Source organism: Microtus oregoni, unplaced genomic scaffold, assembly GCF_018167655.1.
Source record: "Microtus oregoni isolate MIOR12 unplaced genomic scaffold, Mior012 000021F_ref0000039, whole genome shotgun sequence".
In the NCBI taxonomy this organism is placed as follows: domain Eukaryota; kingdom Metazoa; phylum Chordata; class Mammalia; order Rodentia; family Cricetidae; genus Microtus; species Microtus oregoni.
Window position 1 is genome coordinate 9,559 of NW_024543080.1, and position 20,031 is coordinate 29,589.

The window sequence follows — 20,031 nt, forward strand, 5'->3', positions numbered from 1 at the left end:
CTGTTGGTCTTGGCAAATACTATCCTACCTTGCAAGGGTGACTCAGTCTGTTGCTGTCAGACACACAAACAGGTCAGTGGTAGCTTGCTGTTAAGATGCAGTCAACCTAAGAAGGATTCAGAATACTATTCTCACTACCAGAAATGATCTTTGTTTCCTTTTCAGTCTTGTGTCTGAGTGTACAGGTGTACAAATGAGGTCACGTGAGCACCACAGCACATGTGGGGGTTCGAGGACTTGCTGTTCTCTACTGTGGATGTTAGGCGAGCTAGCTTGTGAACTTGCAGGGAATCTCCTGCCTCTGACCCCAAATCACCATTGAGGCTTTAGAATTTCCGGTGTGTGCTACCCATCCAGCTTCACAGGGTTCTGTGGACACTTCAGAAATTTCTACACCCCTTAGTTAACCATGAAGTATTTGTTCAGATGCGAGATGCTGAAGGAACTGTTGCTGCTTGAGTGTTTGAAATCCATCCTTTAAAGTGTGGCGGCTTTACTAAGATGCAGCTCAAATGCCTTAAAATTCAGCCTCGACATGGGCAACATTTCCTTACAAAGAAAACTGGGGTTCCCTTTTAAGATTGTTAGTTTCATTAATAAAAGAAAGGGGCCGGAGAGATGGCTCAGTGGTTAAGAGCACAGGCTGCTCTTCCAGAGGTCTCCGATTAATTCCCAGTATCCTGTGGATACTGGGATTCCAGTCCTAGGGGACCTGATGCCCTCCTCTGGCCTTCACCTGCACCAGGCATGCCCGTGCTACTGACAAAAGCCTCAAATACACAATAAAGTTAAAATTGTTTTGTAAAGATAGAAGAAAGGAAGCTTGAGTGCAATTCCTTAGAGCTCAAGCAAAAACAAAACAAACAAACAAAAAGGAAACAGGACAGGCAAGTTCTAAATCTTGGCAATGGCCAAGAGCAGAGAAATGGAAGAGGAAGAGAAAAGACAATGCCACTTGTAATGGAGATTGATGAGCAGTCAGCCAGTGGAAGGAGAGGTGAAGAGAGACCACTGGGAAGCTGCCTGGGCTCTGGCAGGGAGCGGGGAGGGGGGAAATCCACACTTTCTGTGTAACTTAAGAAGTGGGTAGGCTTTGTGGCAGATGTTGTGACAGCAGCTGCAAGGGGCTGTCCTGAAAAGGAGGCTTCAGGAAGGAAAAATATGTTATCTCATTAGGAGGTGTTTCAAGACACCCCGGACAGGGAGTCCACCACAGACCAAAGTGCAGATAACACCAAAGTTCCGCTCGGTGGACCATGAGCTTTATTGGGGTTACTTGTGAGGGCATGGGTGAGGGGTTATGTACAGGGGCAGAAATGACTCAAAGATGGCTGTATCACCAAAACTCACCCCAGCACGGGAAACAGCTCACAGAACTGGGAACCTGGAGAGCGTCCTTTCCAGGCGCCTCAGTGGGTCTAAACCTCTTCCCATCAGACCGGAAGCTGATCAGGTCTCAGAATCTTGCCGCTTGGCTCTGCTCTTCTGGAAGCCACTCTCAGATTACCGCTTACCCTGGAAGGGAGGGGTCTGGTCGCTCTGGTGGGTCTTGGAGGGTTTTCTGAAGCTATTTTGAGCTCTTTACCTTTCTGCTTAAGGAGCTTCCCTGCAGGATGGAATGTTTAATTTCTTAGGAAATTTACACAACACAGAGATAACTGATCCTCTTGTCTCTTTTTGGGCAGCTCAGACTGCCAGCTCTCTACCCAGGGCTAGAGAAGGAAATGAAAACAAAGCTAGGTACCTCCACTTTCACGTATAGCAGTTTAATTTTCAAGGAGTGATAACTGATGTTTGCATTCCCAGTGGTGCCAGGGAAATGGGAAAAGCCAACGCCTCAGCGGTGTAAAGCTCCTTAGCAAGTTTCTAGAACATACACTCGCTGTGGGGCACGGCTCTAGTTCTGCTGAGTGCCCACTTTTCTTTGTGATGTCTAGCAGGATGAACCCGGGTAATGACAAGTAGGAGTCACTTTGGCGCAGCTTACAAAGTGTTTTTGTTTGTTATCTCGGGTAGGCTCACCACACCCACCAGGTGCCAGCGTCAGAAATCGTCAGAAATCACGGGAGCCTGTTTGAAGTCAGCCTGACTCACTCTCCCAGTTAAAGGCTGGCGGGAAGAAGAGAGGGACACTCTCTGGAGGGACCTACAGCGGCACAGACAGACAGATTTGGGAGGAAGGACAGTCAGTCCAGATGGCAGCATTTAAAACCCCGCAGCCCACTTCCCAGCCAACCTCGTGAACCATCAGGCTGGCTCTCCATTAAGTGGGCAAACCTGTCCGTGGGCTTCAAAGAAAGACCTGCCATGGAGTCAGAAAAGAATCTTCCTTCCCTTAGTCTGGTCCATCACAGAGCTGACTTACATTGTCTATGGAGTGTGGAACTAAGACTTGTCCAAGTTTACTCATCACGCTCTGAGATTATTCATTCATAAGTTTCGGTAGTAAAACCACCTATAATTTCCCATAAAGCAGTTATTTATAAAACTGAACTTGGTACTGGAGACTACTGGCTGCTCTTCCAGAAGACTCAGGTTTAATTCTCAACACCCACATGGCAGCTCACAACTATTTGTCTGTAACTCAAACTCCAAGGAATCTGACGCCCTCTCCTGGCCTCCAAGAGCAATATAAAAGCACTTGGTACACTGACCTAACGTAGGCAAACCATTGATACATATAAAGTAAATAATAATAATAAAATAAAACTTGCCAGGTGGTAGTGGCGCATGCCTCTTTAATCCCAGCACACAGGAGGCAGAGGCAGGCGGATCTCTGTGAGTTTGAGGCCAGTCTGGTCTACAAACCAAATTTCAGGACAGGCTCCAAAGCTACACACAAAAACACTGTCTTGAAAAAACAAAAAGAAAGAAAGAAAAAGGAGGAAAAAAAGAAAAAAAAAAGAACTTAAGATTCCCATTATTGTATATTGAAAAATTCTTAATGTTTGGGCATCATCCCCAATGATTATGATTCAATTTATCCATGGGGCCTAGGAACAATTCGGTTTGTAATTAACTTTTCTCTTGAGATGGTGTCCCAGTTAGCTTTCACCATGACCTAAGAAGGGAGGAGTTACCCAGATCAGCAAGCAAGCAACAAGCAGTGTTTCTGCCTCAAGCCGCTGCCCTGCCGTCCTTCAGTGATGGGCTATAACTTGTCCTTCAGTGATGGGCTATAACTTGTCCTTCAGTGATGGGCTATAACTTGTAAGCTTACGGAAATTCCTTCCTCCCCCAAGTTGCTTTTCGTCAAAGTGTTTTTGTGGTTTTGTTTGTTTTGTTTCATCCCAGACAGGGTTTCTCTGTGCAGTCCTTGCTGTCCTGAAACTCAGTCTGTACACCTTGAACTCAGAGATCACTGCCTCTGCTGGAATTAAAGTTGTGCCACTAGACCCGCAACACAGAGAGGTTTTTTGTTTGTTTGTTTTTATTTGTTTGTTTTATCCATGGCAACAGAGATGAAACTAAAATGAATGTACCTCTATGTTTACCACGCTGGGTTTTGAAGTCTGGGACTCTGCTGATCCTCTTGCATCAGCCTCCCCAGAGGCAATGTCTAACTATGAACAAACCTCCTGAGTCCTCTGAAAGCAATTTACAGTTTTTAGACAAGTGTATTTCTTTTTATGTGTATAGGTGTTTTGCCTGCATGTATGTCTGTGCCTGGTGCACTCAGAGGCTTGAAGAGGATCCTCTGAGGCTGGAGTTACAGGCGGTTGTGAGCCGCTATGTATGTGCTGGAACTCAGGTCGTCTGGAAGGGCAGCAAGTGCTCTTAACCACTGAACCATCTCTTTAGCTCCCAAAGGAGTCAAGAGACGCTGGAGGAATGAGGGAAGACACCAGAGTGAAACATACACATTGGCTATCTCAGCCCTGGTAGGAAAAGCTTCTACCCAGCCTGAAAAAGTATCTATATCTGGCTGGCTTAATTTCTGTAAAATCTACCTTCCAGTAGGCCCCAGGCCTGTCGCCCCTGAGCCTCTTCCCAGGAGGATATATGGAGTGTCCTGCATTAGTCATAGCACAGGCCTTGCAGCTTTTGACTACTTCTGCCAAGTCAGAGAGTCCTATAACATAATAGTCGGAGGACCTAACTACATCTTTTAGTTTCTTGGCCCCCAAGTGAGTAGTGTAAGTTGGTAAAATACTTGTGTTCTTCTTTTCGTGGGAGGACTAGTTTTCCTCCTTCTGTCTCTACTGCCCCATATGGGGCTTCCTTTACCAGTCATAATTTTCCCATAGCTTGATGGTCCTCGGGGGTGTATCTAAAGTTGGTTTCACTGATGTCATGATAATCTTTAGGCTCTTTGACTGCCAGGATCATTGCTCCTTGGGCCGCCTGTTTAGTGGTTAGGTCTGCCATCTGATTTCCTTTAGCCGCAGAATCTCGAGCTTTTTGGTGTCCTGGACAGTGTATGATGGCCACCTTCTTTGGCAAATGTATGACCTTGAGGAGGCCAAAATTTCTTCCTTATTTTTTATGTCTTTTCCTGCAGATGTCAACAGTCCTCTCTGTCTGTATATTGCCCCGTGTATATGGGCAGTGGCAGATGTACACCTGCTGTCAGTGTAGATGTTGATAGACTTCCCCTCTGCCATCGGTACAGCTTGTATCAAAGCCACAAGTTCGGCTTTCGGGGCCGACGTCCCTTCCGGGAGGCTACTGGCCCAGATCACTTGCTTCCCATCCACCACTGCTGCCCCTGCCTTCTGTTTACCTTCAACCATGAAACTGCTACCGTCTGTATACCAGTTTGGACTCCCGGGCCAAAGCTGATCCTTCAGATCATTTCGGGTACCAGCTTCTTCTGCCAGAATGTCAGCGCAGTGATGGGTAGGTGAGGAGTCATCAGTCTCAGGCAGGAGGGTAGCGGGATTGAGGACAGCAGGGGTAGTGAAGGTCACTCGTTCAGTCACAAAAGGCTTTGATCACCTCCTGCCCAGTTCAAGTAAAACTGATCTGGGCCTTTAACTTTGTTAAGGCGTGGGACACTCAGGGAAAACCAGGAAGGAATGAGTCACTTGTCCTCTCCCCAAATCTACAGTTCGTAAGGTGGTCCACGGATATTGTTTCTGTCCGGTTGTTCCAATTACTATAGTCTTTGTATTCTTTAGCTTCTCCAATGGTTGTTTCAGCACAGAGTGCTCAGCCCCTGTGTCCATTAGAAAAGGCATAGGGGTCCCCTCCACAGTCAGGGTTACCCTAGGCTTGGGGAGGGGGTCTGAGCCCCATCCCCTCTAATCATCTTCTTCAAGGGTCAGTACCTTAGTGGCCCTTCCTTTCTTCTTTGGGCATTCTCTGGCCCAATGTCCTTTTTCTTTCTTTGCAATAAGCATATTGGTCTTTGTCCAAGGGGTGCCTCTGTCCATCTTCACTCATCTTTGGTCTTCTGTTGCCCAGGTTCTATCTGTCTAGGTTCTGTCTTCCCTTTCTCTCCTACTACTGCGGCCAAAATTCTAGTCAAATTTCTCTCTTGTCTTCCATCCCTCCAGTCCTCTCTTTCCTCTGCCTCCTGCCCCCCTCTCTCGCTTCTCTTCCTCCATCTCTCGCTTATGAAACAATTTCTCTGCTTCCTTAACCAAATCCTGCAAGGTATAATCCTGCAACCCTTCTAACCACTGTAAAACTTTTTCTTAATATCTGATGCTGACTGTCCTATGAAGGCCATAGCTACCGCCGCTTGCTGACCCTCAGAGGTTGGGTCAAAGGGAGTATAATGCCGGTAAGCCTCCATTAAACATTCAAGAAACACAGATGGCGGTTCAGCCGGCCCCTGAAGAACCTCCCTTACCTTGGCCAAATTAGTGGGGCATCTTGCGGCCCCTCAGAGACCTGCCATGAGATCCCGGCAATAGACTGTCAGCCGCTCCCTACCTGCTGCTGTATTAAAGTACTGGAGGGGTTGGAGGTGGGGTGAGTCCACTGGAGGCCCATAGACGTGCAGTAGCAACGCCATTGTTGAATCTGGTCCTCCAGGACCCTGTGCAGGACTCTGAGGATGCAGACTTCAGTGCCTGTCACAGCCCTCTCCACCCATCCCCCAGTGCTGCCCCTAGCACCAGGATCAGGCATCTGGGGCAGTGGGTAATGGAATGGTGGGGGGCTCGGCCATTCAGGTGGCTGCTCAATCTTGGGATAGATTTCAGGAGGAGCTGAAGGTTGGTTCTTGGGCAAATTTTCAGACCTCGGAGCTACAGGTTTCGGTTTGTGCTCCGGCTCTGGGAGAGCCAGGGCTCGGGAACCTGGCTTCCATCCGTGCAACCAGGGCTTAATCCAAGGTGGGGGATCCTGGACCAAATCTTGCCATACAGAATGTATGGTTGTTGATCAGGATGGGATCCTGGTCCTTCCTGAAAATCAATAGCTTTAATTTCAAAAATAATGATTAAATCAAAGGTGCCCTCTGGAGGCCAGGCAACATCAAGCACTGGCCACTCCGAGGAACAAAAAGTAAAGTCTTTCATGGACCTTTCTTAATCTCAACTGACAAGTTGTGTGCTCTAGCTATAACTTCAGTCCAATGATCCAGAGTCAATTTCACAGTCTGTCCCATCATCAAAGTCACAAGTAAGACAAAACAAAGACCAAAGACACACAAACAAAGGCTAACAAATGTCCGTCTCCACCTAGACAGACAAAACCACTCCAGAAATACAGACAGCCAGGAGGGCGTATAGTTCCTCCAATCTAGAAGAACTTCCATATCCTCACCAGCACCCAGAGGGGAATCTCCCAGACGTCCCTGGGGTCCCTCCTCACCTCCCAGGATGTCTCCCAGGGCAGCAGCTGGTGATCTCCTAGCATGTCTGTTGATCACTCCCTCCATCTCCTCCCGAGCAACTGCAAAACTGAAAGTGCAGAACCTGAATTCAGCCAGCACGGCATGGGAACACAAAGACACAGACAATGTCTCACCTCCAAGTGGGTCTTCGGAGGTGAGGATGTTGTTCTTTTTTAAAAAAATGCTGCAAGATCCCCGCGGCAGTAGGCAGCAGAAATGCTGTAAATCCCAAATGGTGGCGGCGGGCCATGTGGTGGCAGGCAGCGGGCCCTGGGAGCAGCCAGTCCCAGGCAGAAATGGCTGCCGGTCCCAGAGCGGCAGCCCAAGCGGTGGTGGTGGGCCATGTGGCGGCAGATAGCGGGCCCCAGGCAGAGATGGCTGCTGGTCCCTGAGCAATGGCTGGTCCCAGGCAGGGAGATACATGGCGGGCGGGCAGAAGACAGAAACATGGATAGACATGACATGCAGGGTGAGGTTGAATGTTTATTCAGGGGGTTATGGAGGAGGAAGGGTGAAGGGGGGGACAGAGAGAGAGGGAGAGAGAGAGAGAGAGAGAGAGAGAGAGAGAGAGAAGAGGAGAAAGAGACAGAGAAGGGGGAAGCACAGAAGTGGGGAGAGAGGCAGAAGCAAAGCTGCTGCCTCTCCGAGAGGAAGATGGAAAAGAGAGCGAGCTCTGGCCGGAAGCTGAAGATCAGCCTGCCTCAGCGGATGGGGAGGGGGAATGGGTGTGGCTTGTCTCTTAAAGGGACCAAAACCATAACAGAGGGTGTTCGCCAATCCCAGATTAGCCCCTAAATAAAAGACCCCCAAAATGGGGAGGCTCTCACTCAAGTCATATACAATAAAAGAACTTCTGGAGGCGACACAATCTCGGACTTCAAACTCTACTACAGAGCTACAGTACTGAAAGCAGCCTGGTATTGGCATAAGAACAGACAGGAGGACCAATGGAACCGAATGGAAGACCCGGAAATCAATCCACACATCGTCTAACACCTGATCTTTGATAAAGAAGCAAAAAATATCAAACGGAAAAAGGAAAGCATATTTAACAAGTGGTGCTGGCATAACTGGATATCAACATGTAGAAAAATGAAAATAGACCCACATCTATCACCATGCACAAAACTCAAGTATAATTGGATCAAAGACCTCAACATAAAGCCAGCCACATTGAATGAACCTTATAGAAGAGAAAGTGGGAAGTACACTTGAACGCATTGGTACAGGAGACAATTTCCTAAATATAACCCCAGCAGCACAGACACTGAGAGAAACAATTAATAAATGGGACCTCTTAAAACTGAAAAATTTCTGTAAAGCAAAGGACATGGTCAACCTACAGAAGGGGAAAAGATCTTCACCAACCCCACATCAGACAGAGGATTGATCTCCAAAATATACAAAGAACTCAAGAAATTGGTCATCATAAGAACAAATAATCCAATAAAAAACTGGAGTACAGACCTAAACAGAGAACTCTCAACAGAGGAATCTAAAATGGCTGAAAGACACTTAAGGAAATGTTCAACATCCTTAGTCATCAGAGAAATGCAAATCAAAACAACTCTGAGATTCCATCTTACACCTGTAAGAATGGCCAAGATCAAAAACACTGATAAGAACTTATGCTGGAGAGGTTGCAGGATAAAGGGAACACTTCTGCATTGCTGGTGGGAGTGCAAGCTGGTACAATCTCTTTGGATGCCAGTGTGGTGATTTCTCAAAAATTAGGAAACAACCTTCTTCAAGACCCAATAATATCACTTTTGGGTATATATCCAAAGGATGCTCAATCGTGCCAGAAGGACATGTGCTCAACTATGTTCATAGCAACATTGTTTGTCACAGCCCGAATCTGGAAACAACCTATATGCCCCTCGACTGAAGAATGAATAAGGAAAATGTGGTACATTTACACAATGGAGTACTACACAGCAGAAAAAAATAATGACAGCTTGAATTTTGCAGGAAAATGGATGGAGCTAGAAAACATTATTTTGAGTGAGGTAACCCAGACACAGAAAGACAATTATCACATGTACTCACTCATAGGTGGTTTTTAAACATAAAGCAAAGAAAGCCAGCCTACAAACCACAATCCCAGAGAATTTAGACAATAATGAGGACACTAAGAGAGACTTACATAGATCTAATCTACATGGGAAGTAGAAAAAGACAAGATCTCTGAAGGCGTAAGTCACAAACAATGCCACACCAATTTGGGATTATGATTAATAGGGTGGTATTTATTAAAAGGGGAAAAAAACTTACAGATCACTGTCCCAGGCAACAGCCCTCTACGCAACCAGGAAAGGAGTCTAGTCGCAGGCGGAGCAGGAAGTGAAGAGAGAGAGGAGAGGGAAGTGGCCGCTTTTTTAAAGGGAGAGAAACCACGCCCCAATGGGCTGGTACCTCAGCGGTGATAGGCTGGAGGAGTGGGAGGACCTCCCGCAACACCTCCCCCTTTTGTTTAAATAAGAGAGTTCTAAACCTACTATGAAATTATATACAATAAGTACAAATATCCTATTCTAACTAGCTTAGGTCTTGTATAATAAATAACTTGGCCAAGTCATGAGAGAAAGTAACTACATTTATATAGTCTGCAACCCCATCAAAGATCTGAGAAGGGAAATAATGTTACCTGGGTAATTAGGAAGTTTAGTAAAACAACTTCCAAAACATGCAACAAATCACAGAGACAACTGGCTACCTGGGCAATCACCCAAAATCACGTTAGCAGCGTTGAAGCAACCAACTTTGGCTAAGGCCTAACATAACTGACATACCATTTTCAAAGGCAAGCAACTTTTCAAAACTATCTTACCCTGTCTTGGCAGGATATGACAGCCCTGTTTTATCCATTGATGCACGCTCTGTATCTTTGTCAGTCGTTGAGGTATGGGCATTTCTTTGCCCCAAGGCCAGTTCTGCCAAAAAGAAGGCTCCAGGTGGAGTGTCTTTGGTGCTCAACATTCTCTCGGGAATAGAGTGGTGTTGCCAGGAGCAATTGTGTCTCACTACCACAAAACTCTGAGTTAGATTAAAGACCATTTTCTAGAGCTCTTTGAAGAAGTTGAAGATTATCTATCTATACTGAGGATAATCTCTATATATCTAAAGAACCTGATTAGTCTATTATAAATGACAAACTTAGATGACTATTAGTCTATATAATTCTCAATATCTATCTAACTTAAAGACTAAGACAATAAACGACTGTGAAACAAATGAGGACAATGACCTCCAAATATAAACAATGTACAAATATACATTGCAGTAGGTAAATATATATCAATACACAATCATTATATAAGTATCTTAAACAGAGGTAGAAATGTACACTGCAATATGGTAAATATATACAATATATATATATATATATCAATACAATATATGTCAATACATAAAAAATGTTTTAAACAGAGGTAGAAACATGCATGCGTACAATAGTCAATATAATTTAACTTTGTATCAATATACAAGAATCTATACCAATGTATTTGTCTAAAAACAGTAACTCACAATTACAAATCTATTATCCCATCATCCCTCTTTTTTTTTTAAAATGATCCCTGAGCGTATAAAATTCCTCCCCCAACCCTCAATCGTATACTAATTATAATCAACCCCTAAATGATGTCCCTAAACCCAAGGGCAAACTTTATTGGGAAAGGGGACGTCGTCCTCTAGAATTACTTCCAGCTGTCATGGGGGCGACGTTCTTTCTGGGGGATCCTGTGAAAGTGAAATGTGGTTAAATTTCAAGATCAATGTCTTTTAAAATTGCCAATAGTCTCTGAGTATTTTGTGCAGGTCTGGCCAAAATGTTGTATAAGATGTGCACCATTTCAGCTAACCAAGTTGGAACTGTCTTGTGCAGCTGGTACCAAAAGCAGGTCTTGTAGTAGCGCTATGAGTATCATGACGTCATATCAACCAGGTGGAGTTGTTGTTATGGGGCCACATCTTCTTCCTGGAAACTTCAAATGTCACTTCAGGAAAAACTCATTGTTCATTATGAAAAACTTAAACATTAATCATATAGACATATATAGACATATATATATATATATTCAATGAAAGACATGATAGATATATTCAATGAAAAGTATGATAGATATGAAGAAAAGCAAAGATGTTTTTTAAACTCATATTTCTTTTTGTCCCATATCATGGCTCTTGACATGAGACAGAAACTCCAGAAACTCTGGGTTTTTCTCTTAATAACAGGCTTGGAATTGGAGAGGGACTGAGTCAGAGTCCAACTTCAAAACCAGTTTTATAAATTTAGAAATATGGTTTAATATTACTTACATAACCCATTCAGTTGTCTTGATATTTCCTATTGGGCAGGTAATTTTCCATCTGTCAGTATCCAAACATCCAGGGTCCCTTGAATTTCTCAAAGATGAGTGTTTTCCTGTGGAGATAAGAACAGAACCCTGCCCCCATTTTATATGTTTTTCTTACCACCTGTATGAATATCATCGTTATGGATGAGTTGTCATTTTTCCTTTCCAAGAGGTTTCTCCTCTTTAAATCGAAACTTTATTAATTTTGATGGTATCCACAATTTTTCTTCTCCTGTAGAAACAAGAGCAAAACCCCTTCCCCAACGTAGCACATCTCCTGGCTTCCATTGAGAGGTCAGCACATCTTTGAAATAAATCGGTTGATTTAGTTCAGCAGACTTTTCCATTATCCAATGTCTTTCTGCTGCTGTCGTTCCTTTCTCATTAGCGTTAAGAAAATTCAAGGTTAATAAAGCATTATGTAATCTATTTCTGGGGGTATTTTCGGTCCCTTTCTGTTTGTTCAGCATATCCTTTATAGTACGATTTGATCTTTCTATAACTGCCTGACCTGTAGGATTATTTGGTATACCTGTAATGTGTTTTATATTATAATAATCAAAAAAGCGTTTCATTTTCTTAGATACATATGCTGGACCATTATCTGTCTTTATGTGTGCAGGTATACCCATGATGGCCATAACTTCCAATAAATGTGTGATTACTGAATCAGCCTTTTCTGAGCTCAGGGCAGTAGCCCATTGAAAACCTGAATACGTGTCTATGGTGTGGTGTACATATTTTAATTTACCAAATTCCATAAAGTGGAACACATCCATCTGCCAGATTTCATTTCTCTTAGTACCCTTTGGGTTACTCCCTGCAGGCAACGGTGTTTGATTATAGAAAGAACAAGTAGGACATCTCTTTATAATGTCCTTAGCTTGTTGCCAAGTAATGGAAAATTCTTTTTTTTAGGTCTTTACTATTGACATGATGCTTCTTATGAAATTCCGAGGCCTGCAACACACTTCCAATCAATAATTGATCAATCTCAGCATTGCCTTGGGCTAGAGGACCAGGCAGACCTGTATGGGACCGGATGTGTGTTATGTACATTGGACAAAGCCTGTTCCTGATTATGTCTTGTACCTGGAAAAACAATGAAGTCAACTCTGTGTCATCTGGTATAAATTCAGCGGTTTCAATATGCAAGATAACTCTTTCTGCATATTGTGAATCTGTAACTATATTAAGAGGTTCTTTAAAATCCCTTAGCACCATAAGAATGGCATATAATTCTGCCTTCTGGACAGAATTATAAGGGCTTTGTTCCACCTTACTCAATTCATCTGACTTGTAACCTGCTTTCCCTGATTTATTTGCATCAGTATAGAACGTACAGGCTCCAGTTATTGGAGCATCACGTACAATTCTAGGAAGAATCCAAGAAGTTCTTTTTATGAGATTAAGTCTATCACTTTTGGGATAGTTGCTATTAATTTCTCCCAAAAAGTTAGCACAAGCTCTTTGCCACGGTTCATTGTCTTCCCATAACTTTTGTATTTCTTCAGTAGTAAAAGGCACTATAATTTTTGCTGGGTCTATACCTGCTAGTTGACGAAGTCTCAGCTTACCTTTTATAATTAATTTAGAGACTTTTTTCACATAAGTTTTTAATTTTTTATTTGGTTTATTAGGTATAAATATCCATTCGAAAATAATATCTTCCCTCTGCATTAGAATCCCTGTAGGAGAAATTCTGGAAGGCAATATGACTAGGATGCAGCTAAGATTTGGGTTCACCCTATCCACATGTACCTCCTGTAATTTTTCCTCAATCATTGTCAGTTCCTTTTCTGCTTCAGCTGTCAGTTCTCTTGGACTATTTAAATCTTTATCACCATCTAAGGTTTTGTTTAAATGAACTATTAGATCAGGTGTTATCCCAACAGCTGGTCGTAGACTGGAAATGTCTCCTAACAATCTTTGGAAGTCATTAAGAGTCTTTAACCGGTCTCTCCTAATTTGTGCCTTTTGCGTTTTAATTTTCTCTAACCCTATTCTGTAACCTAGGTAATTAATAGAATTTCCTCTTTGAATCTTTTCAGGGGCAATTTGTAATCCCCACCTAGGCAAGACTTTCTTTACTTCTTTAAACATCCTTTCTAAAGTATCTTTATTTGAATCAGATAATAAGATGTCATCCATGTAATGATAAATGATGGACTTGGGGAATTGTTTACGAATTATTTCCAATGGCTTACTTACAAAATATTGGCACAGTGTAGGACTATTGAGCATACCCTGTGGGAGGACAGTCCATTGATATCTCCTATTAGGCTGAGAATTATTATAAGTAGGCACTGTGAAGGCAAATATTTCTCTATCCTTTTCTTGTAACGGTATAGTGAAAAAACAATCTTTCAAATCAATAACTATAAGAGGCCATCCTTTTGGTAACAGAGAAGGCAAAGGAATTCCAGATTGTAGTGGGCCCATAGGTTGAATTATTTGTTGACAGCTCTTAGATCTGTCACCATTCTCCATTTATCAGATTTCTTTTTTACAACAAACACAGGAGAATTCCAAGGGCTGGTTGATTCTTCAATATGGTGAGCATCTTGTTGCTCTTGCACCAGCTGTTCCAATGCCTGTAGTTTATCTTCAGCTACAGGCCATTGTTTGGTCCATATTGGCTTCTCAGTTAGCCATTTTAAAGGTAGGGCCGTTGGTACCTCTAAAGGTTTGGTATTTGCTGTATGTTCTTGTACAGACTGAATGGCTGGTGACCTTTTTCCATAATGCCTCATCATATCCTTCCCAGAATTATGAGTTCCTGGAAATACAGGAATGTTAATATGGGTATCCCATTGCTGTAGCAGGTCACAGCCCCATAAATTTATGGCAATATTGGCTATACATGGCCTTAGTCTTCCTATTTGCCCTTCGGGCCCTATGCATTCAACCCATCTTGTGCTTTGTTTTACACGAGATAGGGTTCCAATTCCCAGGAACTGAACATCTACCTTTTGAAGAGGCCAATTCGGATGCCAAGATTTTGGGGTAATGATACTTACATCCGCACCTGTGTCTAATAAGCCTTCAATAAAAGTGCCATTTATACAGACTCTTAGCTTTGGTCTTTGATCATTAATAGAAGTCTGCCAAAATATACGTTTACTCTGTCCTATTGGGTTTTTTGACTCATCCTCCACACGTAATTCATTATTTAGACCAGTATTACTTTTTACAGCAGAAATTGGAGCTTTTAATTTTCTTGGTGAGGCACGTTCTCCACTGTGACTGAGAATGACTGGGCCACTGTTGGCTTGGGGGCCTGCGAGAGGCCCCCCAAGGAGTTTCCCGATGATATCGGATTGCCCCGTCTGTCTGTTGTTGACCTACATTCGTTGGACCAATGCCTGCCTTTACCGCATCTCCTACATATACCTGAAGGCCGAGGTCTCCTATTTTTGTCATTCCCAGAAGAGATATTATTCCTAGAAATTCTTTGCCTGCAATTCCTTTGCAAATGTCCTAATTTACCACAATTAAAACACCTGGCAGTTTGATGTCTCCTCATTGCTTTGGAAATCGCTTCTCCTACCCAAGATTCATCATTATAGCTAAACGTCTCAACATTCATCGTATGCTGAATCCATTCATCCATAGGTGCTGATCTAGACTTTAAAGGCCCAATTATCTTTTTGCATTCTATGTTTGCATTCTCAAAAGCTAGAGATTCAAGAAGTATTTGTCTAGGTTCTGGGTCTGTTACCCCTATGTCCAGAGCCTTAATTAATCTTTGCAAAAAGTCAATAAAGGGTTCTCTCTGTCCCTGCCTAATTCTGGTATATGATTCAACCCTTTTTTCTGGATCTTGTATCCTATTCCAAGCATTTAAAGCTGCTTGGTGACATAGACACAGTACTTCATCGTCATAAAGAGCTTGGACCTGTGGATCAGCATATTCTCCTGCACCAAGAATTTGATCTTGGGAAACCTCAATACCTTTTGCTCTTCCTTGCTGTTCCATATGTTTGGATTCTTCTCTGAAATAAATTCCAAACATCAAGGAAGGTCCATTATCTAAAACTGCAGACACTAACTGATGGAAATCATGGGGAGTAGCTCTAGCATTAGAAGCCCAAGTCCTTATCATTTCCTTTACATATGCATTGTGCAAGCCAAAATTAACAACAGCTTGCTTAATTTCTTTTAGATCATTCATTGCTATTGGCGTCCATCTAGCTTCTCTGACTCCCTTTGAGCCTTTAGAAGTTGACGCTTTGTCAGAATTAAGTATAGGGTTTGTCACTAGAACCCTGGGTAAGCCAGTTCTAATAGCTGGTGGAGGCATTGTATCCTGTCCTTGTGCCTCCTTACTCTGTTCACCAGTTGCAATAATTTCTCCAATCTTTTCAAATCTTTTTATCATTGTCTCTCTTAAATCCTGAATCTCCTGACCTGTATATATTTCCAGTGATTTCATTGAGGTATCAATTTTTTGGTCCCCATTCTGCACCTGTGATTCCAAAGCTTTAATTTTTTTCTTCAAAGATACCATGTCCTCCTTAAACTTTTCTTGTATATCATGTAGATTCCCATCTTGGAGGTACATTCTGTCTGTTACCTTATCAAAACTTTGTGATAAAGTCTGAAGGTCAAATTCAACAGCCTGAACCCTTTCAGGTAACTTTCTAATACCCTTGGATATGGAATCAATTTTTTTTAAATATTTATTTATTTATTATGTATACAATATTCTGTCTGTGTGTATGTCTGCAGGCCAGAAGAGGGCGCCGGACCTCATTACAGTTGGTTGTGAGCCACCATGTGGTTGCTGGGAATTGAACTCAGGACCTTTGGAAGAGCAGGCAATGCTCTTAACCACTGAGCCATCTCTCCAGCCCCTATGGAATCAATTTTGTCTGTCATAGTATCCACTTGTTCAGATAACCTCTGATTTTCAATAATTTTAATCCTGTCAATTAGTTGTTCATTATTAGTTTGTAAAGATTCTATCGTTCTTAGGAGTGCCATATTCTTCTGTTCATTATTAGTACGTAAAGATTCAATCGTTCTTAGGAGTACCATATTCTTCTGTTCATTATTAGTACGTTGGGCGCCAAAATGAAGGCGTAAGTCACAAACAATGCCACACCAATTTGGGATTATGATTAATAGGGTGGTATTTATTAAAAGGGGAAAAAACTTACAGATCACTGTCCCAGGCAACAGCCCTCTACGCAACCAGGAAAAGAGTCTAGTCGCAGGCGGAGCAGGAAGTGAAGAGAGAGAGGAGAGGGAAGTGGCCGCTTTTTTAAAGGGAGAGAAACCATGCCCCAATGGGCTGGTACCTCAGCGGTGATAGGCTGGAGGAGTGGGAGGACCTCCCGCAACAGATCTCCTGAGTAAATTGGGAACATGGGGACCTTAGGGGAGGGCTGAAGGGGGGGAGAGGAGAGGCAAGGAGGGGAGTTCAAAACAGGGTTTTTCTATACAGCTCTGGCTGTCCTGGAACATACTCTATAAGCCAGGCTACTCTGAACTCAGAGATCTGCCTGCCTCTGCCTGCCCAGGGCTAGATTAAGGTGTAAACCACGACACCTGACCCAGATATAAATCTTTTTGTTTGTTTGTTTTTTCGAGACAGGGTTTCTCTGCAGCTTTGGAGCCTGTCATTGAACTCACTCTGCAGACCAGGCTGGCCTCAAACTCATGGAGATCCACCTGCCTCTGCCTCCCTAGTGCTGGGATTGAAGGTGTGCGCCAACATTACCCTGCCCACAGCAATTCTTATAATGGAAAACACTTAATTGAGGTGGTGGTTTACAGTTTAAAAGGTTCAGTCCATTATCATCATGGCAGGCCATGTCAGCATGTGGGCAGACATGGTGCTGGAGGAGCTGAGAGTCCTACTTTCTCCTCTGGAGGCTCCATGGCTTCTCATTGACTATGCCTCCTTTATATATATATCTCCCAGCCTGGCTATACTCTGTTAAGCCATTGGTTGAAAGCAGCTTCTTTATTAACCAATAAAAGCAACACTTATACAGAAGGACTTCCCACACCATTTCCTCTTTCTGTTTAAATAAAAAGGAAGGTTTTAACTTTAACATAGTAAAATTACATATAACAAGACAGATATCAAGCAAGAATTACAGTTACAGCATTTATATTTACTTTATCTTTTGTCATAACTAAAGAAAACTATAATTATAACTATCTATTCTTCCACTCCATCAAAGACTCCAGAAGGATATAATATTACCTAAGTAAACAGGAAGTGCATTGTAAGCAACTTCCAAACTCCAGAATTGATAGAGACATCTCACTGCTTGGACAGTCACCCAAAATTTCTTTCCATCCCAGCGTAGAGACAGCCATTTTGTGTTCCCGCATCCCCAATAAATCTCTTGCATGAGGTTTGTTTTTTTGGTGTTACTTTGTGGCATTCCTTAAGCCCCTGATCACTGAAGGGTCCGAGAATAAGAATATAAAAATGTAGATTCCAAAGATAAGAATGTAGAAATAAGAAAATATAAAGTTATAAGTCTAGGAGAATGAGAAGAGACTGTCAGCAGCTTTCTCAGCAGCTTGAGGATTAACTAATAATAGTGTGTTGTTTCACTTTACAACCCATAGCTTTGTTTACAAGGCCAAAGCATCTCTCTGCAAACTGACAGCTAGCCTATGGATATGAGCTGAGTCAACTTTTAGGAAAGAGATCTATGGCCTCTGGGTTATGCATTATCCATGCTATGTGAAACTGGCAGCATCAAAGGGGAGAGCACAGGGCTTCAGTAAACACCACCTGGAAGTACCAAGAAAGACAATTGATTAAGTATAAACACTAGTTTAACTAAGAAACTCTGTTAATGGAGATTGTTAAGTAAGAAAATCTGTATCTGAGTTTTACCTTGAGGTTGTAAAAATTCCTTTGTTCAGACCTAATGCTTGGTGCCCCTAGTATAAAAAGGTGGGTTCAGAAACCGGCCTCTGCCACAGCCTTAAAATCCATCTCTGGCTGTGGTCTCAGCTAGCTGATTAGCTTTTTGTGTCCCATGGAGCTTTTTTATTTTATTTTATTTTATTTATCTTTTTCCTGGATTCTGGTTTCTGGAATAAAGTTTGCTTCTGGTCTGTCCCCATCTTTGTGTGACGCCCCCTGGACCCAACATTTACCAAGATACTCTTTGACTGCAGAACCCTTTTATCTACCTCCTTGTGACTCATACACAAACAAGGATCCATTTGCTCAACATTATATCTCTCATAGTGGAACCAGAGTTTTTAGGGCAGATATATGTTCTCTAGCAACCCTGGAAGACTAGATTTGCCCATCCACCCCAACACACCACGTAAGTACCACATACACAAGGTGAAGAGCAGAAAGAAGAGATGATTCAGTGTGGCACCATTGGGCAAGGAAACATATGAGTTTGATCACTCCGAGTTCATCTTCAGGGTAGATTTAGGTTTAAATAGAGGAAGACCTAGCCCAGAGGCAAGATGTATTCATAACTGAGCAGACCTGGTCTTCCTGACCTGGTTTCACCTCCAATCCCACAAAGAGGTCTCAAGAAGTCTTTTCATTTAAGGAAGAAAAGACGGTTGTTGAGAAACAATTAGGTCTGTGGCCAGAGGAGCTCCTGCCTTTATAGATATAACTGTCCTTTTCTGTGATGAGGTTGTGTTCTTCGGACCTGTGAAGTTTTGCTGTCCCTCAAATCCAAGGTGACTCAAAAAAAAAAGCTTAATGGCAATGAGATTTACCTCTGTGCCTTCCGAGTAAAGGAGACAGACACGAAATAAAAGCAGAAATGCCAAGCTTTCACCCTGCCTCCAGTTGTCCTAGTGAAGAGTCAATGCTTTTAGCTGAAGCTGCCCCAACGCTCCTGCACTCCAGCAGCAAGCTTTCACGATGAGTTAGGAAAGTCTCTCCAAGGACAAAATTCTGCAGGCAAGAAAAATAAGTTTACCAGGCTATACTTCCCCTAATCTCTAAACCCGGCTTTGGACTAATTTGTTTCAAAGCCCCAAAGTCAAATATGGCAACCACCAAGGTACTTAGGTGCATTCTTCTTGTGATGTTCATATTTGATGGTTCAGGTTTTTCTTGCCATTCTTCTTAACCACTAAATTTGCTTCACTCTATCCCATGCAGACATTCTTTTCTGTCAAACATCAAGGGCCCAGGTGAATCTGAAGAGCATCACCCTCACCCCCAGGCCCTGCACAGGAATTAATTCAGGCTGCTTTACCCAAAATGGTGAGTTACATCAGTGTTTCCAGTGCCGGAAAGACCTTCAGATTAGTTCAACTGGTCATGTTGTTATGCCCAGTCCTTGGGGACCCCAAAAGACCACCAGGGAGACTGACTCACCGAAATGCAAAAGCAATTACCAGCCAGCCTGGACCTCGTCAGCGTGGCAGCGAGAAGTGGTACCCCACCCTTCTAGACAGCATTATTTGGAAGGCAAAACCCAGGAAAGTTACATTAGCAGGGTTTGGGGCAATGGGTTCAATCCTGATTGGCTCATGTCTAGGGATTTTTCAGGAATTTTTAATTTCAAACCTCACCCTCACCTGCTTGTCAAGATTTCTTATTGGCTGACCTTCAGGTAGGGACATTCTACGGTTATCTGTACGTTCAAGAAGGCTACCCTGTTACTTTTGCCCCTAGCCATTTCTGAGGACTGGAACATTTTTACAGAAACTTGCTTACACAAAACACAAGATGGAGGCAAAGGACAAGATGGAGGAACTTTGGTTTTTCAACATTTCATTGCACTTCCTGATGTTGTCCTTTTGTAACAGAAGAACTCATCCATCTGGAAGATGTCTTGGCCATGGCGTTTTATCAGAGACATAGGAAAGCACCCAATGCAAAGTCCAGCAGAAATGTTACCGGATCCAAGCTCACCTGCTCCACACAGA